The 25058-nt window shown below is 36.3% G+C and overlaps 1 protein-coding gene and 1 long non-coding RNA gene across 6 annotated transcripts in view; one reads left to right on the plus strand and one right to left on the minus strand.

Moving 5' to 3' along the window:
- ST6GALNAC3 (ST6 N-acetylgalactosaminide alpha-2,6-sialyltransferase 3) overlaps positions 1–25058 on the plus strand; it is a 536306-nt gene that overhangs the window by 308442 nt on the left and 202806 nt on the right. The gene's annotated exons all lie outside the window — the stretch shown is intronic.
- Positions 18675–23752, minus strand: LOC147578108 (uncharacterized). The gene is made up of 2 exons (XR_015254201.1): positions 23188–23752; positions 18675–18920 (listed from the first exon to the last, which is right to left on the minus strand). It is a non-coding gene; the product is annotated as an uncharacterized LOC147578108 (long non-coding RNA).

Consider the following 25058-nt stretch of genomic DNA (forward strand, 5'->3'; position numbering starts at 1 on the left):
TCAAATAAAATATATAAAACTAGTATCCTTCAAATTCTAAAACTTAGCTAAGATTTATTAAAGATTCTGCTACTGGTAATCAACCTTTTAGCTAATGGAGCATATATTGATTTTTTTTCTTTTTTTTTTTTTTTCTTTTTTTTTTGCACAGAGGATGGTTCCCTCCCAAGGGCTTTTGGCTCCAAAGACTAAGTGTTGCTTTGTGGATTTGGCAGGCCTCAGAGGAGCCTCGCTGCTGGGAACTGAAATGCTCAGAGCCTGCCAACCCAAAACCACTGTGTTTCTCACAGCCATCCAGTGCCAAAACTCTGTGTGCCAAGGAAACAGAAATCTATCTAGAAAATAAACTGTTTTCTCTTGACTTTTCCTCTAGGAAGACTAGAAGCTAACCTCTAAGTTGTTTTGTGGTTAAAAAATGACTTAGGATGTTACGTTGGAACTTTAATCCTACATATTTATATAGAAAACAAATTGGTGCATGATTTATGCTCCCCAAATCATTTTGCTCCCAATTCCTGAAATGTGTATTTTTTTAAAAAGTGATCAGTGTAATTGTTGGGGTGGTGATGGTGGTGGTGGTGAGCTAAGCAGCCCCTGTGTGTGACAGGCCTCAGGTGTGAGTGTGTGTTGTGAGTGTAGGATGGGATATGAAGCTTATCCGAACTGGTTGGTTGTATACAAATGCACATGGTTTATGTGGACAGGTAGTGCTGATGAGATAGTAGGAGATGCCTTTACTTGCTAACAGAACTCCTTGTAGGAGTGCATATTCTTTAGAAACAAGTTGCAAAGCTATTATATATTATATATATATATATATATATATATATACACATATACACATATATTATATATTATTATATATTATATATAATTATATATTATATGTAACATATTATATATAATATATATAATTATATATTATATATAACATATATTATATATAATATATTACATATGTTACATGTATTATATTACATATATATTATATACATATGCATATGCATATACATATACATTCCCAACCTCAGCACTACTGACATTTTAGGCTGATTAATTCTTGGGGGGGCGTGGCTTTGCTCTTCATTGTAGGATGTTGAGCAGCATTCTTGGCTTCTACTCACTAGATGCCAATAGTACCACTGCCACCTTCCACCCCCAGTTATGACAGCCAAAAATGTCTCTAGACATTTGAAAATATCCCCTAGGGAACAAAATTTATCCCAGTTGAGAATCACTATTTTAGACCCAGGTACTTGGAAAAATGTTCCTATAAATCAATACATTAAGTGTAGGGGTTTTTAAAGTTTTTTTTAGAGACTGGATTTCCCCCATCTTATCTCAAAATTTTCAATAACATTCAAATTCAAAAGCCATTGCCCAATGCTAGCAAAATTCTGAATAGAAAGTAAGCATCTCCCTTTTTATTAGATAAGATGTCCAGCAATGAAAATCTCTGGATTTAAAGAGCTTGTTAAGATGTATTATGTCAGATGAAAAGTGCTATTTTAATAACTCATTATTATTCTTAGCATGGACCTTTTATTTTAGAAAAATGGATAATTAGCATTTTGGCTTATCACTTTCTCTCCATGAATACAAATAATTTGATAGACAGACAACCAAGAGAGACTTCATTAAATAATGGGTCTAATCAGCCTGGGACTAGAGTAAATTAGGGGTTAGACTTCCAGCTTGAGAGTTGGAAATCAGAGTTTGGTGGCCATGTCAACCCATTCATACAGGATATTTTTGTTGACTGACCTAATGTTGCAGTCAAAAACCAGAGCACAGGTCAATCGGTTAGAAATAAGAGTCAAAACTCATCTTGGGAAGCCACAGGCTACCCTGCATTTAACTTAACAGCTGGAAAACTGCAAGAACCCATTCAAATCATAACTACCAGACCTACGGTATTTGGACTTACCAGCTTCAATTTTAAGATAATGGCCCATTATTAATGTGAAAGTATTAGTAAGTTTTCCCAGGGGAAAAAATATCAGCTTGGAACCATTCCCCTTTGCATACATTATACACTTTACTGCCATCTGTGGTTATCCATACTCTGCATAAAACTTTACTAGTTTTCCAAAAAGACTACAAATAGCCCTTTATTTTTTTGAGAATAGTCTTCCTAACATCCAGCCAGGAAATCTATTATGAAATTAATTTTCTTTTTAAAATTTGTAGTGTAATCTATCCTTTTGTTTCTAAGAAACCAAGCCCAGTGCCATGTTTGATTTGGAACTACCTCACTGTCGCTCGGAGGAGACAGATAACCATTAGAGGAATTTTCCTGGCCTTGGTTGTCTTTTGAAGCTTGCCATGCAGTGTTAAGAAAAGATCATGACTGCTACTTAGGTTTTCTCTGTGGGGCAGAAAGGGAACTTCGATCTGAGAAATTATTCCCATCATGAGCTAGAGGAATGATTTTCGTCACAATGCGTGCTCTACATTCACGATCCAGCCCACACAGAAAAGCCTTCACTCTGTGTGTCCTTAAGCTGCATCTGATGTTTTCTACGTAGCACTTTTTTTTTTACCAAGCAGACTTATGTGGGGGGAAAAATGAAAGAAGCAAGTGTATGGGTGCTTCTGAAACATATTTATTACCAACATCTTCTAAGAAAAATAACAAAGCTAAAGCCAAAGCAGAAAGATTTTACTAGTCCTGAAGGGAATCCTCAGATGACACAAATGCACAAAATAAAAAGGCTTCATTTCCTCTTGCAAAGTGTGTGTATGTGTGCTTTTATTTATTAATCACAAGATTTGTTATTGATACATCTCTACTAACTCCTGAGAAGGGTCGATCTTGGTAACAAGAGAGTCTAGGGGGCTGAGTGAGTGATAGTTGTGAGAGTCCAGCTGGGAAGAACCATCAGGAGAAATATATCGCTTTGTGAAGAAATGCAGAGAAATAGAGTCTGGGGTGTGTCACTAGGAAGAAATGAAGATCTGGGAGGGGAAAGCCCTCTTTCATATCCCCAAACGGTCCTCCACTAAATTTATATTGCCCACTAATGACTGTAGGGTTTTTTTTTTTTTCTCTCTTTTATGGGAGATGAATAGTAATGTTGAATTTTATTCAAGGTTGTCAGGTGGGCAAATACAGTGGTTGCCCATGGATAACTAATAAATGAATTGTAGAACTTAAAAAACAGAGAATCATGAAGTTGAGAAATGTATGCAAAAGCACCCAGCCTAGAAAGTGGCAGAGAGGAATCTGAACACAAGTCTGATAACAAAGTCAGTGCTTATTTGTGTTGTACTATGCTGCCAGAAGATGGTTCTATTCTCATTTTCTTAAAACACATTAAGTTCTTTTCAGATAAGAAGGAAGTGGAATATGATGAAATGGTGCATGTTGGTTGTATTGAAACGACTATATGCAGTGATCTATTTTTATATATGAAAGTTTACATACTAAACTTTCAAAGTCCTGGTATTAATAGCTTTCATTTTGAATCATGTCTTAATTTTTTTTAATCATCTTTTTTTTGAAGTTTTTTTTTTTTATTTTGGGAGAGGGAGAGTGCAAGTGGGGAAGGAAGGGGTGGAGAGAGAGAGGGAGAGACAGAATCCCAAGCAGACACCGCATAGTCAGTGCAGAACCCAATGTGGGGGCTCGAACCCACAAACCACGAGATCATGACCTGTGCTGAGATCAAGAGTTGGATGCTCAACTGACTGAGCCACCCCGGTACCCCATCATGTCTTCATTATTTAATCTGTATTGGAAAATCTGGTTTATGGGCAAATATATGCTTCCAGCACTGGAAAGATAGAGAAATGATATGGCCATGGTATAGCAAACTGCCTGTCTCCTCTCACAAGAAACAAATATTCAGTTGGAACAAGTCCTATTTTTGTGAAGTGTTACCTATTCTTTGCTGAAAATTAGTATTTGTTGACAGCAGTTACACACACACACACACACACACACACACACACACACACACACAGAGGCATATCATTTTCATAACAATTAGAACTAGAAAAATTACTTGGCTTTTCACAGCTCCCTCTCACTTCTCCACGTCGCAAATGAAATTCTGGGAAATAGAAAGGTTATTTATTTATTTTTATGGCCAGGCTGGTATATTCAATAATATATCCATACATAATTCATTAGCTTAATTAGGCCCTATGCTTTAGATACGCAGCTACAGACGGGAGCCCAAGCGTGAGGTGGGGGGCTGTGACGAGGACCGTGTCTCAGCTGCTGCACCCAGCCAGGACTTGTGCACAGTTTACATTTCCTTCTTTTCAGGAAAGGCAAGGACACCCATTCTTTTCATAGCCTGTCAGTAAACCTATTTTGTAAATGAAACAAAAAATAAAAATTTGTTTACATTTTGGATTGCCTGTGCTTTAATGTTTTATGGCAACTGACCCTGTTTTAACTTCAGGGCCTTATTTTTTTATTTCAGCTTCAAAATATGTAAAAGAGCTACAATACTCAATGCTTGAGAGATGTTCAAATTGCCCTTTATCAGAATGATCCCATGGAGAGTTCTAAACTCCAGTTACATAGGTTTTGGAGAAGACTCTATGGAAGTCTGAAATCTCTTAAAATTGTGATGACTGTGCACCATAATTTTCAATAAAACATTTTGGTTCATTCATCCTGTGAATAATTATTTGTTTATTGTTGCTCTTGCTCTTCTGAGGCCTGAGCAAGGTCTTTAGCTTGTCTAGTTGCTGGAGTCTTGGGTACTAGAAGGGTGGTAATTTTCAGTTTTAGCTAATTGCTATGCTTTACATGGTCACAGGGAGTGAGCATTTTAGAAAGCCACTTCATTAAAGCATTAAAATACTGGGGGCTCAGTAATTTCATTTACTGGGTCACTAACCATGATATCTAGAAGAAGATTTAAAATAGTTTAAAAATAATTATTCAACCAAGAAAGGGCTTTCAAACTATAGTTACTGCAGTAATAAAGGAAAGAGAGTCTCTGAAGCAAGTATAAATATTATATTTAAATCTTACTATCAGATTCCTATCATTCAAAGGCTTTATTTAGCTTGTCCAGTAGTAGATCACAAAATCTAAGACCCGAAATAAACTTTAGCAAGCATCTAGTCTCAATGTAGAAATTAATTTTTTTTAAAAAACACTTATCATTCCGTATCTGCACTGACAGCCTGTATGTTTGTTTTTCTTAGAGCATTCACAAATTTCTTATTCAGTTTTTACCCCTAGGTATTTTGCATTTTGGTTGCTATTATACATTAAATAGTTTTCAGTTACAGTTCTTTTCTTTTGCTGGGGTACTATGGATGTAATTGTGTTTTTGGTTTGTTTGTTTGTTTGTTTGTTTTTAATATAATTTATTGTCAAATTGGTTTCCATACAGCACCCAGCACTCATCCCAACAGGTGCCATCCTCAATGCCCATCACCCACTTTCCCCACTCCCCCAACTCCCATCAATCCTCAGTTTGTTCTCAGTATTTAACAGTCTCTTATAGTTTGCCTCCTTCACTCTCTGTAACTTTTTTTCCCCCTTCCCCTCTCCCATGGTCTTCTGTTAAGTTTCTCAGGATCCACATATGAGTGAAAACATATGGTATCTGTCTTTTTCTGCCTGACTTATTTCACTTAGGATAATACTCTCCAGTTTCATCCACTTTGCTACAAATGGCCAGATTTCATTCTTTCCCATCACCAAGTAGTATTCCATTGTATATATGAACAGTATCTTCTTTATCCATTTGTCATTTGATGGACATTTAGGCTCTTTCCATAATTTGGCTATTGTTGAAAGTGCTGCTATAAACATTGGGGTACAAGTGCCCCTATGCATCAGCACTCCTGTATTGGGTCAATTCCTAGCAGTGCTATTGCTGGGTCATAGGGTAGATATATTTTTAATTTTTTGAGGAACCTCCACACTGTTTTCCAGAGTGGCTGCACCAGTTTGCATTCCCACCAACAGTGCAAGAGGGTTCCCGTTTCTCCACATCCTCTCCAGCATCTACAGTCTCCTGATTTGTTCGTTTTAGCCACTTTGACTGGCATAGGGTGGTATCTCAGTGTGGTTTTGATTTGTATTTCCCTGATGAGGAGTGACATTGAGCATCTTTTCATGTGCCTGTTGGCCATCTGGATGACTTCTTTAGAGAAGTGTCTATCCATGTCTTCTGCCCATTTCTTCACTGGATTATTTGTTTTTCAGGTGTGGAGTTTGGTGAGTTCTTTATAGATTTTGGATACTAGCCCTTTATCCCATATGTCATTTGTAAATATCCTTTCCCATTCCATTGGTTGCCTTTTAGTTTTGTTGATTGTTTCCTTTGCAGTGCAGAAGCTTTTTATCTTCATGAGGTCTCAGTAGTTCATTTTTGCTTTTAATTTCCTTGCCTTTGGAGATGTGTCAAGTAAGAAATTGCTGCGGCTGAGGTCAGAGAGGTCTTTTCCTGCTTTCTCCTCTAGGGTTTTGATGGCTTCCTGTCTCACATTCAGGTCCTTTATCCATTTTGAGTTTATTTTTGTGAATGGTGTGAGAAAGTGGTCTAGTTTCAACCTTCTGCATGTTGCTGTCCAGTTCTCCCAGCACCATTTGTTAAAGAGACTGTCTTTTTTCCATTGGATGTTCTTTCCTGCTTTGTCAAAGATTAGCTGCCTATACATTTGTGGGTCCAATTCTGGAATCTCTATTCTATTCCATTGGTCTATGTTTCTGTTTTTGTGCCAATACCATCCTGTCTTGATGATTACAGCTTTGTAGTAGAGGCTAAAGTCTGGGATTGTGATGCCTCCCACTTTGGTCTTCTTTTTCAAAATCACTTTGGCTATTTGGGGTCTTTTGTGGTTCCACACAAATTTTAGGATTGCTTGTTCTAGCTTTGAGAAGAATGCTGGTGCAATTTTGATTGGGATTGCAGTGAATGTGTACATAGCTTTGGGTAGTATTGACATTTTAACAATATTTATTCTTCCAATCCATGAGCACAGAATGTTTTTCCATTTCTTTGTCTCTTCTTCAATTTCCTTCATAAGCTTTCTATAGTTTTCAGCATACAGATCTTTTACATCTTTGGTTAGGTTTATTCCTAGGTATTTTAAGATTCTTGGTGTACTTGTGAATGGGATCAGTTTCTTTATTTGTCTTTCTGTTGCTTCATTATTGGTGTATAAAAATGCAACTGATTTTGTACATTAATTTTGTATCCTGTGACTTTGCTGAATTCATGTATCAGTTCTAGCAGACTTTTGGTGGAGTCTGTTGGGTTTTCCATGTATAGTATCATGTCATCTGCAAAAAGTGAAAGCTTGACTTCATCTTTGCCAATTTTGATGCCTTTGATTTCCTTTTGTTGTCTGATTGCTGATCCTAGAACTTCCAACACTATGTTAAACAACAGCAGTGAGAGTGGACATCCCTGTCGTGGTCCTGATCTCAGGGGGAAAGCTCTCAGTTTTTTCCCATTGAGGATGATATTAGCTGTGGGCTTTTCATAAATGGCTTTTATGATGTTTAAGTATGTTCCTTCTATCCCGACTTTCTCGAGGGTTTTTATTAAGAAAGGATGCTGAATTTTGCCAAATGTGTTTTCTGCATCGATTGACAGGACCATATGTTTCTTATCTTTTCTTTTATTAATGTGATGTATCACATTGATTGATTTATGAATATTGAACCAGCCCTGCAGCCCAGAAATGAATCCCACTTGATCATGGTGAATAATTCTTTGTATATGCTGTTGAATTCGATTTGCTAGTATCTTATTGAGAATTTTTGCATCCATATTCATCAGGGATATTGGCCTGTAGTTCTTTTTTTTTTTTTTTTTTTTTTTTTTGCTGGGTCTCTGTCTGTTTGGGAATCAAAGTAATGCTGGATTCATAGAATGAGTCTGGAAGTTTTCCTTGCCTTTCTATTTTTTGGAACAGCTTGAGAAGGATAGATATTATCTCTGCTTTAAATATCTGGTAGAATTCCCTAGGAAAGCCATCTGGTCCTGTACTCGTATTTGTTGGGAGATTTTTGATAACTGATTCAATTTCTTTGCTGGGTATGGGTCTGTTCAAATTTTCTACTTCTTCCTGTTTGAGTTTTGGAAGTGTGTGGGTGCTTAGGAAAATGTCCATTTCTTCCAGGTTGTCCAGTTTGTTCGCATATAATTTTTCATAGTATTCCCTGATAATTGCTTGTATTTCTGAGAGATTGGTTGTAATAATTCCATTTTCATTCATGATTTTATCTATTTGGGTACCCTCCCTTTTCTTTTTGAGAAGCCTGGCTAAAGGTTTATCAGTTTGGTTTATTTTTTCAAAAAAGCAACTCTTTGTTTCATTGATCTGCTCTACTGTTTTTTTAGATTCTGTATTGTTTATTTCTGCTCTTCTGCTGGGTTTGGGGTGTCTTTGCTCTTCTGCTTCTATTTTCTTTAGGTGTGCTGTTAGGTTTTGTATTTGGGATTTTTCTTGTTTCTTGAGATACACTTGGATTGCAATGTACTTTTCTCTCAGGACTGCCTTCGCTGCATCCCAAAGCGTTTGGATTGCTGTATTTTCATTTTAATTTGTTTCCATATATTTTTTTAATTTCTTCTCTAATTGCCTGGTTGGCCCATTCATTCTTTAGTAGGGTGTTCTTTACCTGCATGCTTTTGGAGGTTTTCCAGACTTTTTCCTGTGGTTGATTTCAAGTTTCATAGCTTGTGATCTGAAAGTGTGCGTGGTATGATCTCAACTCTTTTATTCTTATTAAGGGCTGTTTTGTGACCCAGTATGTGATCTATCTTGGAGAATGTTCCATGTGCACTTGAGAAGAAAGTATATTCCATTGCTTTGGTTTGCAGGTTCTAAATGTATCTGTGAAGTCCATCTGATCCAATGTATCATTCAAGGCCCTTGTTTCTTTATTGACCGTGTGTCTAGATGATCTGTCCATTGTTGTAAGTGGAGTAGCAAAGTCCCCTGCAATTACCACATTCTTATCAATAAGGTTGCTTATGTTTGTGATTAACTGTTTTTGTGTATTTGGGTGCTTCCAAATTTGGTGCATAGTCATGATGAATTAAAAAATGCTATAAATGAGGTGCAAAATAAAATGTAGTCAGCCACAGTGCAGATTGAAGAAGCAGAGGGGAGAATAGGTGAATTAGAAGATAAAATTATGGAGAAAGAGGAAGCTGAGAAAAAGAGATATAAAAAATCCAGGAGTACAAGGGGAGAATTAGAGAACTAAGTGATCCAATCAAACGGAACAATATCCTTATCATAGGAATTCCAGAAGAAGAAGAGAGAGAGAAAGTGGCTGAAGGTGTGTTTGAACAAATCATAGTTGAGAACTTCCTGGATCTGGGGAAGGAAACAGGCATTGAAATCCAAGAAGCACAGAGAACTCCCTTCAGCTGTAACTTGAATGGATCTTCTGCAGGACATATCATAGTGAAACTGGCAAAATCAAGGATAAAGAGAGAATTCTGAAAGCAGCTAGGGATAAACAGGCCTTAACATACAAAGGTAGATACATAAGGGTAGTAGCAGACCTATCTACAGAAACTTGGCAGGCCAGAAAGGAATGGCAGGAAATCTTCAATGTGATGAACAAGAAAAATACGCAGCTGAGAATCCTTTTACCCAGCAAGTCTGTCATTGAGAATAGAAGGACAGATAAAGGTTTTCCCAAACAAAAAGTGAAGGAATTCATCACCACTAAACCAACCCTACAAGAGATCCTAAGGGGGACTCTGTGAGTGAAATGTTGCAAGGACCACAAAGTACCAGAGACACCACTACAAGCGTGAAACCTATAGACATCACAATGACGTTAAACCCATATCTTTCAATAGTAACACTGAATGTAAATGGACTAAATGCTCCAACCAAAAGACATAGGGTATCAGAATGGATAAAAAAAACCAAGACCCATCTATTTGCTGTCTACAAGAGACTCATTTTAGACCTGAGGACACATTCAGATTGAAAATGAGGGGATGGAGAACTATCTGTCATGCTAATGGAATCAAAAGAAAGCTGGAGTAGCCATACTTATATCAGACTTTAAATTAAAGGCTGTAACAAGAGATGAAGGAGGGCATTCTATAATAATTACAGGGTCTATCCATCAGGAAGAGCTAACAATTATAAATATCTGTAATTTTATATATCCATGTTGTAGCAGCTAACCATTCTAAAATTTTCCTACTGGTTCTAAAGTTTTCTCTGGTCTGTTGTGTTTGCAAGGAAGACTAGCATATCATCTACAAACAATGATGATTTTCGCCCTCTGTTCCAGTATTAATACTTCCTCCAACCTGGTCTCCGGGCTTCAGTTATTATATTGAGTAGAACTTCCAGAACAGTGTAAAATAATTGTGAAATCATTGGGCATTAATGTCTTGTTCCCAGACCTAATAAGACCATATCTATCATGGAGTTTCCAAACTATGTTCCAAACCATTATTTCATAAGACATTAATCAGTCTGCTACCAGAAAAATAAAAAACAACAAAAAAAGGAGGGTAATGTTTCCAAATAATTTTCTGGAACTCTGAATTAAACAAAATGAAACAAATTTTTTCAGTGAATGACTTGTCATAGCCTTAGGTATTTAATATGCATTGGCAGTCTCTGAGAGGTGGAGAATATATGTGACATTTGCCAACATATTTGTCCTCGGAACACCATTTTTGAAGAACACTTAACCACCATCTTATAACACATCAGTGCTATTCTGGCAGGGCGTTGTTAACTGTGATGTTCACTATGGTTTCAAAGTGATGTTAAGAAAATCTCCCCGGCTTAGCTTATTCAGAGTGTTGTATAAATAGGATCTTCTACTCTATGTTCCTTTGTGTCTTGTTTTCGCTTGACATGTTTTTGAGATACATGTATGTTGTTCATTTGTTTTCAATGATGGACAGAATTCCTTTGCACAAGAATTTGAGGGTGTTATAAACCATGCTGCTCTGAATATTCTTGTATATGAATCCTGGATTACAAAAGAATGCATTTTTGTAAGTGATATGGCAGGGAGTAGAATTCCTGAGTCTTAGGGTGTGTATGTATATTCAAGTTTATAGGAGAATGCTATACTTTTTCAAAGTGTTAATGCAGATTTCACATGGCTGCCAGTTATTGTTTGAGACTTCCAGTTACTATACATTCTTTTTAATACTTGATATTGTCAGATATTTTATTTTATTTTATTTTATTTTATTTTATTTTATTTTATTTTATTTTATGTTATTTTATTTTCAATTTATTTATTTTTTAATATAATTTATTGTCAAATTGGCTAAAATACAGTGTATACAGTGTGCTCTTAGTTTTGGGGGTAGATTCCTATGATTCATTGCTTATATACAACACCCAGTGTTCATCCCAACAAGTGCCCTCCTCAGTGCCCATCACCCATCCCCCCGCATCAACCCTCAGTTTGTTCTCTGTATTTAAGAGTCTCTTGTGGTTTGCCTCCCTCCCTCTCTGTTTGTAACTATTTTTTTACCCCTTCCCCATGGTCTTCTGTTAACTTTCTTAAGTTCCACATATGAGTGAAAACATGTGATATCTGCCTTTCTCTGACTAACTTATTTCACTTAGCATAATACCCTCCATTTCCATCCACATTGCTGCACATGGCAGGATTTCATTCTTTCTCATTGTCAAGTAATATTCCATTGTATGTATAAAACTACATCTTCTTTATCCATTCATCAGTTGATAGGTATTTAGGCTCTCTCCATACTTTGGCTATTGTTGAAAGCACTGTCGGATATTTTAATTTCAAGCAAACTGACAGAGATTCAATAACATCTCATGGTTTTAATTTGCATTTTTTGATTACTAATGATAAGCAACTTTTTTTAAAAAAAATTAACATTTATTTATTTTTGAGAGGCACAGAAACAGAGCACAAGTGGGGATGGGCAGAGAGAGAGGGAGACACAGAATCTGAAGCAGGCTCCAGGCTCTGGGCTGTCAGCACAGAGCCTGATGCGGGGCTTGAACTCACAAACCATGAGATCATAAACTGAGCTGAAGTCAGACACTTAACCAACTGAGCCCCCCAGGTGCCCTGATGATCACCTTTTCTGATACTTATTTGCCATTTGAACTTCCTCTTTTATGTAATGACTGAATCTTTTGCCCATCATTCTGTTGCTTTGTCTATCTTTTATTATTGACTTGTAAGGATTTGTTATATATTTGTATATTGACTCTTTTTAGGATATATATATGTATATATATACATACATATGTATATATATGTGTGTGTGTGTGTGTGTGTGTATGTATATGTATATGTATATACATACACACACACACATACCTCACAGAGAGAGAAGATACACACACACACACACACACACACACACACACACACACACACACACACACACACACATCTGTGGCCTGCCTGTTTACTCTCTTAATGTTGTCGTTTGAAACACAGCCATTCTTAAAATTAATATAGTTTATTTTCTCAATCTTTTCCTTTATTATTAGTGCTTTCATATCTTTTTTAAGAAAAAAATATTGTTACTCTGAAGGTATAAAAGTTCTCTCCTACTTTTTTTCAATAGAGCTTTACTGTCTTTCAGATACAAGTTTCCAATTCACCTGCATTATATAAAGAAAGGTCTATATTTACTTTTTAAAATTCAATTATTCCAAGTCCACTTTTTAAAAAAAATGTTTATTTATTTTTGAGAGAGAGAGACAGAGCGCGAGCAGGGAGGAGCAGAGAGAGGGAGACACAGAATCTGAAGGCTCTGAGCTGTCAGCACCCCAACTCCACTTTTTTAAAAGCCTGATTTTTTCCCTCTCTCCACTACTCAGCTTGGCACTTTGATTCCAAATTATTTAGAGCCTTTATTGTGTTACATGGGTCTCTTTTGTCCATCCTGTGCCAGTACCATCTTGTTCTTCATCAAGGGTGTCCTAGCTTTTCTAGCCCTTTGCATTTCATATGCATGTTAGAATTCTGTGGTATTTGGAGATTTTGATTGAGATTTCTTTGAATCTATAGATCAATTTGAGGACAATTTACATCTTTACATCATTAAGTTTTCTAGTCTATGTACATGTTATATCTCTCTATTTATATGAGTTTTTGATAATGTTTATTAATAAAATTTGTATTTTCTCAACAGAAGTCTTGCACATCTTTTACTAAATTTATTCCTAGGTATTTTATATTGTGAGACAGTTATAAATGATACACTTTCTTCAATTTTCACTGTTGCTGAGATCATTGAAATATAAGTGATTTGTATCTAGCAATACTACTAACTCCAACAAAAATTATAACAAATTACATGTGCATTATTTAATATTATACCATCTGTGACTAATTATATTATGTTTCTTCTTTTCCAATCCTTATACCTTCCATTTTTTTTTTCTTGCCTTGCTGCATTGTTTAGGACCTCAGTGTAATACTACATAACAGTGGTGATAGTGGAAATAATTGTTTTATTCCCAATTTCAGAAAGACAGCTTCCAACATTTTACCATTAAATGTGAAAGTACATTGGGGCGCTTGGGTGGCTCAGTCAGTTAAGCATCCAGCTTTGGCTCAGGTCATGATCTCACGGTTCGTGGGTTCGAGCCCCACGTTGAGCTCTGTGCTAACAGCTCAGAGCCTGGAGCCTGTTTCAAATTCTGTGTCTCCCCCTGCCACTCCCTCTCCCCTGCTCATGCTCTCTCTCTTTATCTATCAAGAAGAAATAAACTTAAAAAAAATTTAAATATGAAAGTACAATGTTGACTCTAGAATTTTTGTTTTGTAGAAAATATTTCATTAGACTAAGGAAGCTCCCTGTTACTTCCCCTTTAAAAGAAAGTTTTTAATCATTAGTTGGTATTGATTTTTATCAAATTCTTTTTCTGTGTTTACTGAGATGATATTTCTTGTATGCATTTACTTTTGAGATGATTATATGATTTGAGTGTTAATGTTACAAATTACATTGATATAGTTTTCTCCCCAACACTTTTATTCTGAAAAATTTTTATATGTGTTGCAAGTTTCATTGAATACCATTTTTACTTGAAATAACAGCCAACAGACAAATTATAAATATTCGGATTTAGGTATTTGGCAGACATTTTCTTGAAAATGAATGACGTGAACCTGTCATTTCAAGAAAATAACAGGCAGCATATTTTACTAATGACAAAAATTGAGCCTTCAAGTCAAAATTCGCACTTTGGAAAATTTGTATTTGTTACCATCAGCTTTCTGGTTTCTGAAAACTTAAAGACTTTTCTGATGAGATCAGTGGTATTATCAATGAATGTTTTTATAATATATATTGGAAAACTTCAACACTTCAAATATCTTCATTACTCATTGCACTAATGTTTTTCAAAACCAGGGTGTGATGTTACAAAATCATGCATGCACAGTGTTAAAGATGCATGAGAAGTGTAAGATAGACCGATGAATTCTAATGTAATGGTAGAAAATTTTATTGATATGTTTTCAGGTTCCATATTGTGAATAAAATTTAAGAAATTGCCAATTTTGGTATAGATTCAAGGAACAATATCTACAATTATCCCCCCTTTCCTACTACATATCTGTGTGAAGCTGGATTTTTTTTCTCTTCTGTTTCAACCCAAAACACACATTTGTAATGGATTGAAAGCTGAAACAAATATGAGAATCCAGCTATCTTCAATTAAGCAAGATGCTAAAGAAAGTTGCAAAAATGTAATATAAATTCACGCTTTTTATGGTTTTGTAAAATATATAGTACTTTTCATTAAAAATGTGATATGTTAATATGATATGGTAGTATTTTTGTTATTTTTAAATGAATTCATATTTTTAATTTTTCTCATTTTCAATTTTGAACATGATGAATATCACTATATGTTCAACTTATGTAAACAAACTATCCTTGGAATCCTCAATAATTTTGGGAGTATAAATGGCACCTGAGACCAAAACATTTGAGAACTACTGCCCTAAGAACAGCATCTAAGCTTATGAAAGTATAATGTTATTTGGCACATTTACCTCTTCCCATGACTATGGAAGAAACTGAAAGTATTTTAAGTCCACTTACAGCCTCCCAAATTATATGCTATTTTATGATAAATTTAATTCTAGAATCTCCTCTTTGTTTTTGTGTTTCTGAAGCTTCTCTATACTATGTTTAGATATAGATTTATTTTTTATTTATTTTGCCTATGAGTCATCAGCCTTTTGAATGTGTGGATTCTTATAAATTGTAGAAAATTCTCAGCCATTGTCCTCTGTTCCATTTCTCCTCTCCTCTGGTATTTCAGATAAATATATGTTCAGTCATTGAGCTCTTCATTTCTTGTATTGTGTTTATCAGTTCTAGAACTTCTAAGTGGTTCTTTTTTATGTACACTCCATCACTTTTTATAGTTTTCATTTCCCTGCCAGTATTTCACTTGGCTTTTATCTCCTTGAATGTAGTGAACATAGATTGTTTCTGTCTATGCCCTGTAATTCCATTTGTGGAGCTCCCATGGGACTCTTGCTTTTGGTTTTCTCTATTGGTGCCTTGTCTTTTCATGTGTCTGGATTTTTAGATTGTCTGTTGGGCATTGTATTTACAATTTTATTTGTAGCAATAATTTGAGGCCTAGTATGCTATTATCTTCCTCCTGAGAAGATATTTTTCTTTGCTTTTTCCAGGTGTCTAAAGCTATGAGAAGTCCAGGACTACATAATTTCCAAAATTGAAGTTTTCAGAGGCAACCAACCAGCATGAAAAAAGATGACAAATTTTGCTAGACTGGTTTATTTCAAACTAATTTTTAGCACACATCTTAGGAGTCCTAGAACAAAGTAGGTGTTGATTTACCCTTTGGGAATTTGCATTCTGATTTCTGCCAGAAGCAGAACTCAACCATTTATTCCAGAGCCACAAATGCCTCTAGGGCAAAAGCAGCCTTTAGTGTTGGTCTACCTCCCTGAGTTCCAGATTTCTGTAGGCTGGCAATTTCTCGCTATGTTAAGTCTTGGATGATCTTAAACAGATTGTTTTTACATTTTTTCCAGCTCTTTTATCTGCCATGGAAAGTTTGTCTGAATTTTATAAGTTAATTTATTGAAGCAGATATTCTCATGCTGGTACTTGTTAACAGTAATGAATTTGAATATCCCTCGTACTTTGGTTTTGCATTTCCAAACTAGAAGGAATGACTTATACTATAGTTTATTTCCTGAAGCCTGAGCCAGTTGAAAGCCTATATAAGCCACATTTTTTTCTTATTCCTAAATAAGCATAGTCTTAGGACATACAGTACATGCATGCTCTCCCTGTCTCCAGTGAATGAACATAACCCCACTAAGACATTCATGTTGCCTTATCTTTTCCACTTGCTCATTTTGCCACCATTTCCTTCCACTTTCAGCTTGGAATCCATGTTACTAGTGCTCATAATTACTTCTCAACTGTGAACTTTCAGTCTATCACTTACCACAATCTCCAGCTCTAGATCAAGCTGGCTAGTTTCTTCATTCCTGTCTCTGTGCTCCTGAACAGCACTAGAAAGAATGTATAACCTTTCAATACATTCATCAAAAATCTGTAATTTCTAAATTCCAGCGGTGGCACTACTGCAGTCTTTCTTATTCTTGCTCAAAATACTCTTTCTCAAAAGTTCATCCCTCTCCTAAAGTCTGTTAACCTTACCTCTAAGTATCCCATCTTTCCATAATTAACCCTTACTTGCTTTTTAGAAATGCAAGGGAATCCTGAGTGAACTCTAATTGCAGTCATGTCTTGTAAGGTTGTCTTTTCTTCTCTCGTTCTTAATTCTTTTTTCCTGTCTCAGAGGAGGAGGTGTCTCTATCTTTTCAAAGGATAGCCATTAAACTATATTCTTAAATTATTGACTCCTATGTTCCCTGGGTTCTCACTCCATTCATGGGCCCTTCTCTGATATTTGCCATTGCTCCATCTCCACCAACCCCTTCCTCTCAAAGCATCCTTCAGCCTAGAAAATGAAACAAGATGGGAAAGATTGTATTTAGTTAATGTTCAATTTGTCACTAGCCTTAAATGCTCACCAAAATTCCACATGACAATTAAGAAAATTGTTCAGGCAACACAATTTTCTTCCATGCTTCCAAAGCAAATTTTAGCCAGAACATATGGAAGACCTCTAATGCTCTATAATAAACATAACTCTGTGGGAAACAAAAATTCTCATGCTTGGTACTACATGCATACTTGCAATATCCTCTCCATATGCTCTTCATGACATCTAACTTCTTGGCCTGATTTCAGTGGTAAGTGCTGCTTACCAATCTAGCTGGTAGTAGTCGAGGTTGTAATTGGAAAGATTTACTACCCTAGGATCTTCTCCACACAGTACCCCAGGGATCCAACTTTACCATTTTGTTTTTCATCTCTTTAATCTGGCATTATGGTCTCCTCATTTATCATTGCTGATTCCTCTAGGAAAGTGTTTCTCAAACCTAGATACCCACTGGAATCATCTGTGGAACTTGAAAAAAACGCTTACTTGTAGGTGCCATCCTCAAGAGTTGTCTGATTCCATTGGTCAGAAGTGGAGTATATCCATTATAATTTTTTAAAAGCTCTCCTGGTTATTGTTGAGTTCAGTTGAGAACCATGTCCCTAATTGAGTGACATGTTAAGATTCTAATACTGTAAACATAGCCAAATTATGGAAAGAGCCTAAATGTCCATCAACTGATGAATGGGTAAAGATGTGGTTTATATATATAATGGAATACTACTTGGCAATGAGAAAGAATGAAATCATGCCATTTGCAGCAGCGTGGATGGAACTGGAAGGTATTTTGCTGAGTGAAATAAGTCAATCAGAGAAGGACAATTATCATATGTTTTCATTCATATGTGGATCTCAAGAAACTTAACAGGAGACCATGGGGGAAGGGAAGGAGAAAAAATAGTTACAAACAGAGAGGGAGGGAGGCAAACCACAAGAGACTCTTAAATACAGAGAACGAACTGAGGGTGGATGCAGGGGTAGGTGGGGGGAGAGGGGAAAATGGTGGATGGGCATTGAGGAGGGCACTTGTTGGGATAAGTACTGGGTGTTGTATGTAAGCAATGAACCACGGGAGTGCACCCCAAAAACCAAGAGCACACTTTACACACTGCATGTTAGCCAATCTGACAATAAATTATATTAAAGAAAATAAAAAAATGAATAAACTAATTGGGGGAAAAAAGATACTAATACTGTAGCATGAATCAGTGTTCTTTTTTACTTTCTTTGTATGACATAGAGGGTAGAATGTTAGCAAAGTATCCTGAGCTCATCTTCCTGAGAGAAAAGAATCCAGAGGTAAGTTGGTCACAAAATTAGTCAGATTTTATGACCTAATAGTGATAGTAAAGTGTGAATTATTTCATTATTCCAGCCTGTAGGAGAAAACTCTTGGTTTGAGAAGACTTGTTTTTTGCTTTCCAGTCCAGAGAGTGCAAGCTGTTTTCTTTGGCATGCCTACATGATTATACAGATCCATTCCCCTCAAGGAACTTCCAAATAAAAAGAACACATCATCTATGGCAACTGAGAAACATAGCTTTATGTTACCTGTTTTAGAATTATTTCTTGACATTAACATTTTTATGTACCCCCATATTAAGTTTTATGTTTAGATGTAATGCCACCAGGTAGGAATCAAGGTAGATGCCATATCCCAAATCCACAGAGAATCAGAGCCAAACTGTGGGTTATCCAATCTGTCTTTTTATGTGCTGTTACTCATAATATGTGATTTATATACACTACTTTTGAAAGCTGCATTAACTGAAAGATGCTGGTTCATAGAGGGGCAAAGAAGTGCATTTACAAGCTGGCTTGGTTGAACTGTGTTGATTTCTGTCTAGAACAGTCTTCACAATTCTTTGCTCACAGTTAGAGGTCTGCTGAAAGTGACTTGATGTAGATGAAAACAGCTTGCTTAATCATTCCTGAAACACGGGAAAAATTAAAATACATTTTTTTCTTTGTCAAGCAATAAAAACAATGCCAGATTGTTAATGCCTCTTTTGTACCTTTTACTTGAAAGACCTCAAAAGAACATCAAGGAGAATAAAGGCAAAATCTATTCCCCAATGGCATCATTATACATGTTGAAGTCTCTAAAACTAAAACTCTAAAAACATTCATGAAGAGTGGAGAAATAAACGACAGCAAACTGGAGAGTGCATCTCTGGAGCTTTGTTCAACTTGCTTTGTTCAAATTCATTCAAATTGGATGATGAAAAGCAAAGATCTCATTTGTTTCAATATTAAAGTAGTAAATTAGTGAGTGGTGAGTTGCTAATTGTCCTGTAAAGCATTTAGGGTGCCAGGAGTGCCCTGTGGCCAATATTTTAAATTGCATTCTTATGGTTGAAATGAAAGCAACCGTTAGACTAATGTAAAAAAATGTTTTTAATAATTTAAGCTAGTTCGATTCAAACATGATTTTCATTCTGAAATATTTATCGAAGCTCCTGTTTTTATTTGCGATGAGCGAGTTTCATTTAGACTTCAAGGCATCAGGTAGAAATTCGTTTTTAGGGGCTAAAATGGGGAGATAGATTTGCAATCTCTAGTGTTACGTTTCATCCCCGGCTGTGTCTGCCTGCTTCTAGGGTGCAGAATTAGCAGGTTTGGTTAAATTTTACTTGAGTTTTTGGTGACCTTTTCTAATCCTGACTGTTTCATAATTTAATGTCTTGACCTTCGTTTTCCATAGAGCCACCTTAGTGATAAATACAGAGATTTAATAACTAGAACTGGTTGACAGGTGACCTTTCGCACATGGCCATTTCTCTTTGCTGGAGAAACCACACTGTTTTTTGCAAGTTCTAATTCACAGATTTTAATTATCTATTCTATAAGCTCTAATTATCTTGTCTATATGCTTATTCACAGAGAAAAAAAAGAAAGGTTAAATATTTCATTCTTCTTGCTGATTAAAATGTAAAGTGCTTGGCAGTTGTCCCAATATATCATTCAAAAAAGACAGGACAATTCTTCAGGTTCTTACCCAGAGAAGAGAGAAGGGGAATTTTCCAGAGCAGTTGGTAAGGAGCAGGATGGAAACAGTGGCCAGTAGAGTGAGTGATCTCATTAGCTGGATGAGGGTAGCTGTGTGTGTATGAGTGTGTATGTGTGTGTGCGTGTGTGTGAGAGAGAGAGAGAGAGAGAGAGAGAGAAACAGGAGAGTTCTTTAGCTATATGTGTATTAATTTCAAGATAAAAGTGACTGAAAAGTAAAAAAAAAAAAAAAAAAAAAAAAGGAAACTTGCCAATCAGAGAGAATGGCCTGTTAGTTTGGGTAATTTTTCCTTTTTTTTTTTTTTTTTTAACCAGGTAAGGATCAATAGGGCATGTCATGGTAAATTGGTTTCTAGAGCCTATTTAAATAACATTTAAACACAGAAAAATAAAGCTGACTAATTATAAAAATGCACAGATTCTTAAAAAGAAGGAAAGAGTAGCCAACCTTCCTCCTACCCTTCCCCATAGGATCAGAGAATATAGGACCTTCTTGGTTTCCTTGGGTTTGCAAACAGAATTCATTTTGTGTCAAACACTAATGCTTCTAATAAAGTAAAAATTAAAAATAGACATTAGGGACACAGGATCCCAATCAGCAAGTGTTCTGGAATCTTTATGAGTACAGAGGAGAGAATGACTACTGAGTTAGAGAATGGCTTGGCAGTCTTGAGCTACCTTGGATTCCCAAGGACTTGAAAGCAGGCATTGTGGGCTGCTAAAGTGTATTTACCTCAAGGAGGTTTTCATATGGGGGGGAGATATTCCCTTTGGCCACAGAGAACAGTTTCTAAAAACATCATCTGGCATGGCCTTTTTTACCTCAGACATGAACTATAATCACTTAATGTTTCAGAAAGAAATACAATTCACTGCTGTTATGAAAAAGTTTGAAAAAGAAATTAAATAAAGGTATGGGTTGCCTGGGTTGCTCAGTTGGTTGAGCATCAGACTCTTGGTTTCGGCTCAGGTCATGATCTCACGGTTCCTAAGATCGAGCCCCCAGTCGGGCTCTGTGCAACAGCGCAGAGCCTGCTTGGAATTCTCTCTCCCTCTCTCTACACCTCCCCCACTCATGCTCTCCTTCTCAAAATAAACAGATTAAGACCAAAAAGATGTGGAGAACCATCTGAGACTAATAAAATTGGTTGTGATTAGTTTGTCTTAGACTGAAGTTACAGCCATATTTCAAATTGAAAATAATAAAAAATTTTCCACATAATTCCATATGCTATGCTAATACCATTGCCAGAGAAAAGAGGTTAATTCTGCTCATATGAAAACCCTATTATTCCTAAGGAGCCTTTCATCAGTTGGGAAACATTGTCCTCTTTTGGTGAAATTCTTGTTCACCAAGTTGTTAAAAGCATCAATTTATAATTTTATATAAATAATCTTAATACAATACTGGGTGAGACTTGAGGTGTTTGCCCATATGTATATTAGGAATAATGCAAATTAATAATAAATATTTCCTTCTTAGCTATGAGTACATTTTATATAAGGTAACATATACTCCTCTTTTTAACCTGAAAAATATCTGGTACCCACTGGATATCATGTTCATCTCAATTTTCCCAACTCTATAATGGGAAATAAAAATGTAACTTATAAACAATTTATTATGAGAATGAATGGAATTATGTAATAAAGTGCTGGGTAGGGTGACTGGCCCATAATAGGTGTTCAATTATGTTTCTATCAATAAATATAATACACAAAGCTTATTTATCTTTCTCACTGTTTCTTCCTTTCCTCCCTCTCGCATCCTTTCCCGTGCCCAAGACAGGAACCGAGTCCTTTTTTCTTGTAAGGAGGCAAATGTCATGATTCATTTTAGCAGAGAAAGGACTTGTTTTTCAAGGCAATCCCTCAGGCCTTTAAAATAGTGCATGAATGGACCCTAGTTAATCATCGAACTCCACTATGCCTCAGAGCTGTGTACTAAGATTAAAAGCTCACACTGATTAGAATTCTAAAATTATTTTATCCTTCATGCTGCCTTTCACAGAATAAGTACTAAGGAAAAATTACTTGGTTGCTTAATAGATGTCAGCAAATTCTTAACTTTCCACAAGCTGAGTGTTCATAACCAGATGTGCAGGTACAGAGTTTGTATACTTTTGCAAGGGAGAAATACCCAAATCAAATGTAGTGATCTTAGCATTAAAAAAAAAAATCAACATACACACACACACACACACACACACACACACACATACATATAATATACATACATATAATTTAAATATATATATATTAGAGAGAGAAAGAGAGAATTTTTTTTGTTTGTTTTTTTGGAGAGAGAGAGAAAGAATCTTAACATGGGGCTCAATCCCACCACCCTGAGACCATCACCTGAGCTGAAATCAAGAGTGAGCCATCGACTCACTCTGAGTAAGCCACCCAGGTGCCTCTCAACATGTTAGATTTTTATTTTTTTCTAAAATGTTCTTTTAACTTTATTTTTGAGAGAAAGAGACACAGAATCTAAAGCAGGCTCCAGATTCTGAGCTGTCAGCACAGAGCCCAATGCGCGGCTCGAACTCACGGACCACGAGATCATGACCTGAGCCGAAGTAGGACACTTAACTGAATGAGCCACCCAGGCGTCCCTCAATGTGTTAGATTTTAAATAAAAGGAAATGTTTGATGTTTGTGGGCTTTCTTTTAACGGGGACACAATTGCCCAGTCAGTCAGCTGAATATTGCAGCAATCTCGGTTTATAGACACAGTGCGAGCCCAACCGAAGCATTTGCCTTGATGATGTTTTGAGTGTGCAATAAAAAAAGATGAAGAGGTTAAGTTTGTTTTAAATGAAAAGAAACAAAAAATAAGGACAAGGCAACTAAAAAGGAGTATTCAAAATTAAGATAAGGCTTGATAAAGTGGAGCTGGCTAAATCTTTCCAAAGGTCTCAGAAAATTCAGGGCCTCAATCTGGGAAGAAACTGCTTACTGAGGCAGAACCGAACGAGTGGAAACATATGGAATACATTTTCGAGCAAGGGCCCCAAGTCAAATAATATAAATGAGTTCAAGAAATAGCAGTACATTTTAACAAAGAAAGTTGAGATCACAAGATGCAGCAATAAAGCTAATAAAAGGAACGGAGATAACCAGATAAGAGCAGCTCTTGGGTCAAACCGTCCGTTCATTGCTAGGTATTTCTTTTTTATCATGGCTTACCGTAGTTTGAAGTGTCTTCAAAGGTATAAATGAGTCCCTTGGGCCTTAGCAAGCTCTTGGTGTTACCTGCAGCTTCTGATTATGATTAGGAATGTTTCATTCATCCAGCCCTGCTCTCCCAGCATACTGTAAAATGGTCCCTGCAGCCAAGTGGCAAATAGAGTGTCACCATGTGCAGCCACATCTCCTGCTACCTCATTTAGGAGGTCAGGCAGCTAGGCAGGACAGTGGCCAAGCAAGATACGTATGTGGAAGGCTTTTACGACTCTGGCTATGGTGACAATATATAAAAGAAAGGGACAGTTTAAAGATCACCACCTATCCCCCCAAGCCATTACATTCCTAGCATTCTGCCCAATTACATATTTGTTACATAAACAAGAGGCTCTTTTTGCCAATGTTTGCCCTCAAGTTGTTAGTCAGCTGCTGACCTCATAATCTGCACAGCTGCGGCATCCCGATATGTTGTCATGAAACAGATTGTGATGTCTTAATTGATCACTTTCAGAGGTTACAATTGTCAAGTGAAGCCAGTGTGCTGATTCTTATTAGTTAAATTAAGTCTTGTTACAGCACAACCAACTAATTCACTCTAACGACTAGGAAATCCGATGCAAATTTGTAGAGCAGAACACATCCAAGGCTCTCTCTCTCTCCTTTCTTTTTGATTTTTTTTTTTTAATTTGTAGAGGCCATACCCAAAAAAAATGCTTTTATTATACAGTGAAGCAACTTCTTGGAACAGAAAATGGAATGTAACCTCCCTGCACCATATGCATCTTGGTGATAAGTTGGAGTGTGCCATATGACACACACAGTTTAAATCAGGCATTGATTTGCATGACTCTAAGTGGGTTTGGAGGACTTAGCTAAGTGTTATGTATGTGAGGCCCTGCTGCAAATCGTCTGGCAGAAAGAATATCGTGTTTTCCTTCTTGCCCTGAAAAACTGTAGGCTCCTAGATGCATGAAGGTCTTAGATCAATGTCTGGTCCCAAGAGGTATCCACTTATGCCACCATCTGACCATCGGTGAAGTTTTCACTGTGGCACCAATCTACAGGACCCATTTCTAAGTGCACTAATACACTCACTCACCTTGAGCAGACCTATTCTAACCTACTTTTCAGAAATCTTATTGCAGCAGGGGTGAGGGACAGTCCCTCTGATAGCAGAGTTTTAAGACCCTTCATAATTGGTGAGACCTCAGCAGAATATCCAGTCCACAGCTGAGCTGTGGTATTTAATGTCCAGCCCTGTCCAATCCCTATGTGATTCTAACAGCTCAAGAAGTCTCTTTTTATATGGGAAAAAGGAGACATTTCATAAATGGACCTTTGTGGATTCAACAAGTCAAGTTTGTTTTCAAAACCCTTAATTTTGATATTAAATACTTTTGTCCACCTAGCATATTTCACAGGTGCACAATAAAAACTAAAAGAAGTACAGTTAAGTTAACTTAATAAATGCTAGCATCCAAAACACAAGGATGGTCATCAAAGCAGTTTTATAATACACACAAAAAATCAGATAATAGCTAAATACCCAGTGGTGGGCAAACAGGTACATTATGGTATGCCCACAAAATGGAATATTGTGTTGACATTGAAAATATCTCTAAGACTGTATACTGGCATGGGAGAGTTTAATGATGTGAAATTAAATGAAAAACAAAGGTTGCCAAATTTTATAAATGATATTTCTCAATCTGTCTAAAATAATGTATCTAGAAGGAAGAAAATACCACAAAATATTGTAGCAATTGTCAAGTGGCAGAAATATAGAGAGTTTTCTATTTTATCTATTTATTTCAGGTTTTCTACAATGAGCCCATATTATTTCAATAATCAGGAAAAAATAAGTGTTTAAAGCA

Source organism: Puma concolor, chromosome C1, assembly GCF_028749965.1.
Source record: "Puma concolor isolate L17-30 chromosome C1, mPumCon1.1.hap2, whole genome shotgun sequence".
Classification (NCBI taxonomy): domain Eukaryota; kingdom Metazoa; phylum Chordata; class Mammalia; order Carnivora; family Felidae; genus Puma; species Puma concolor.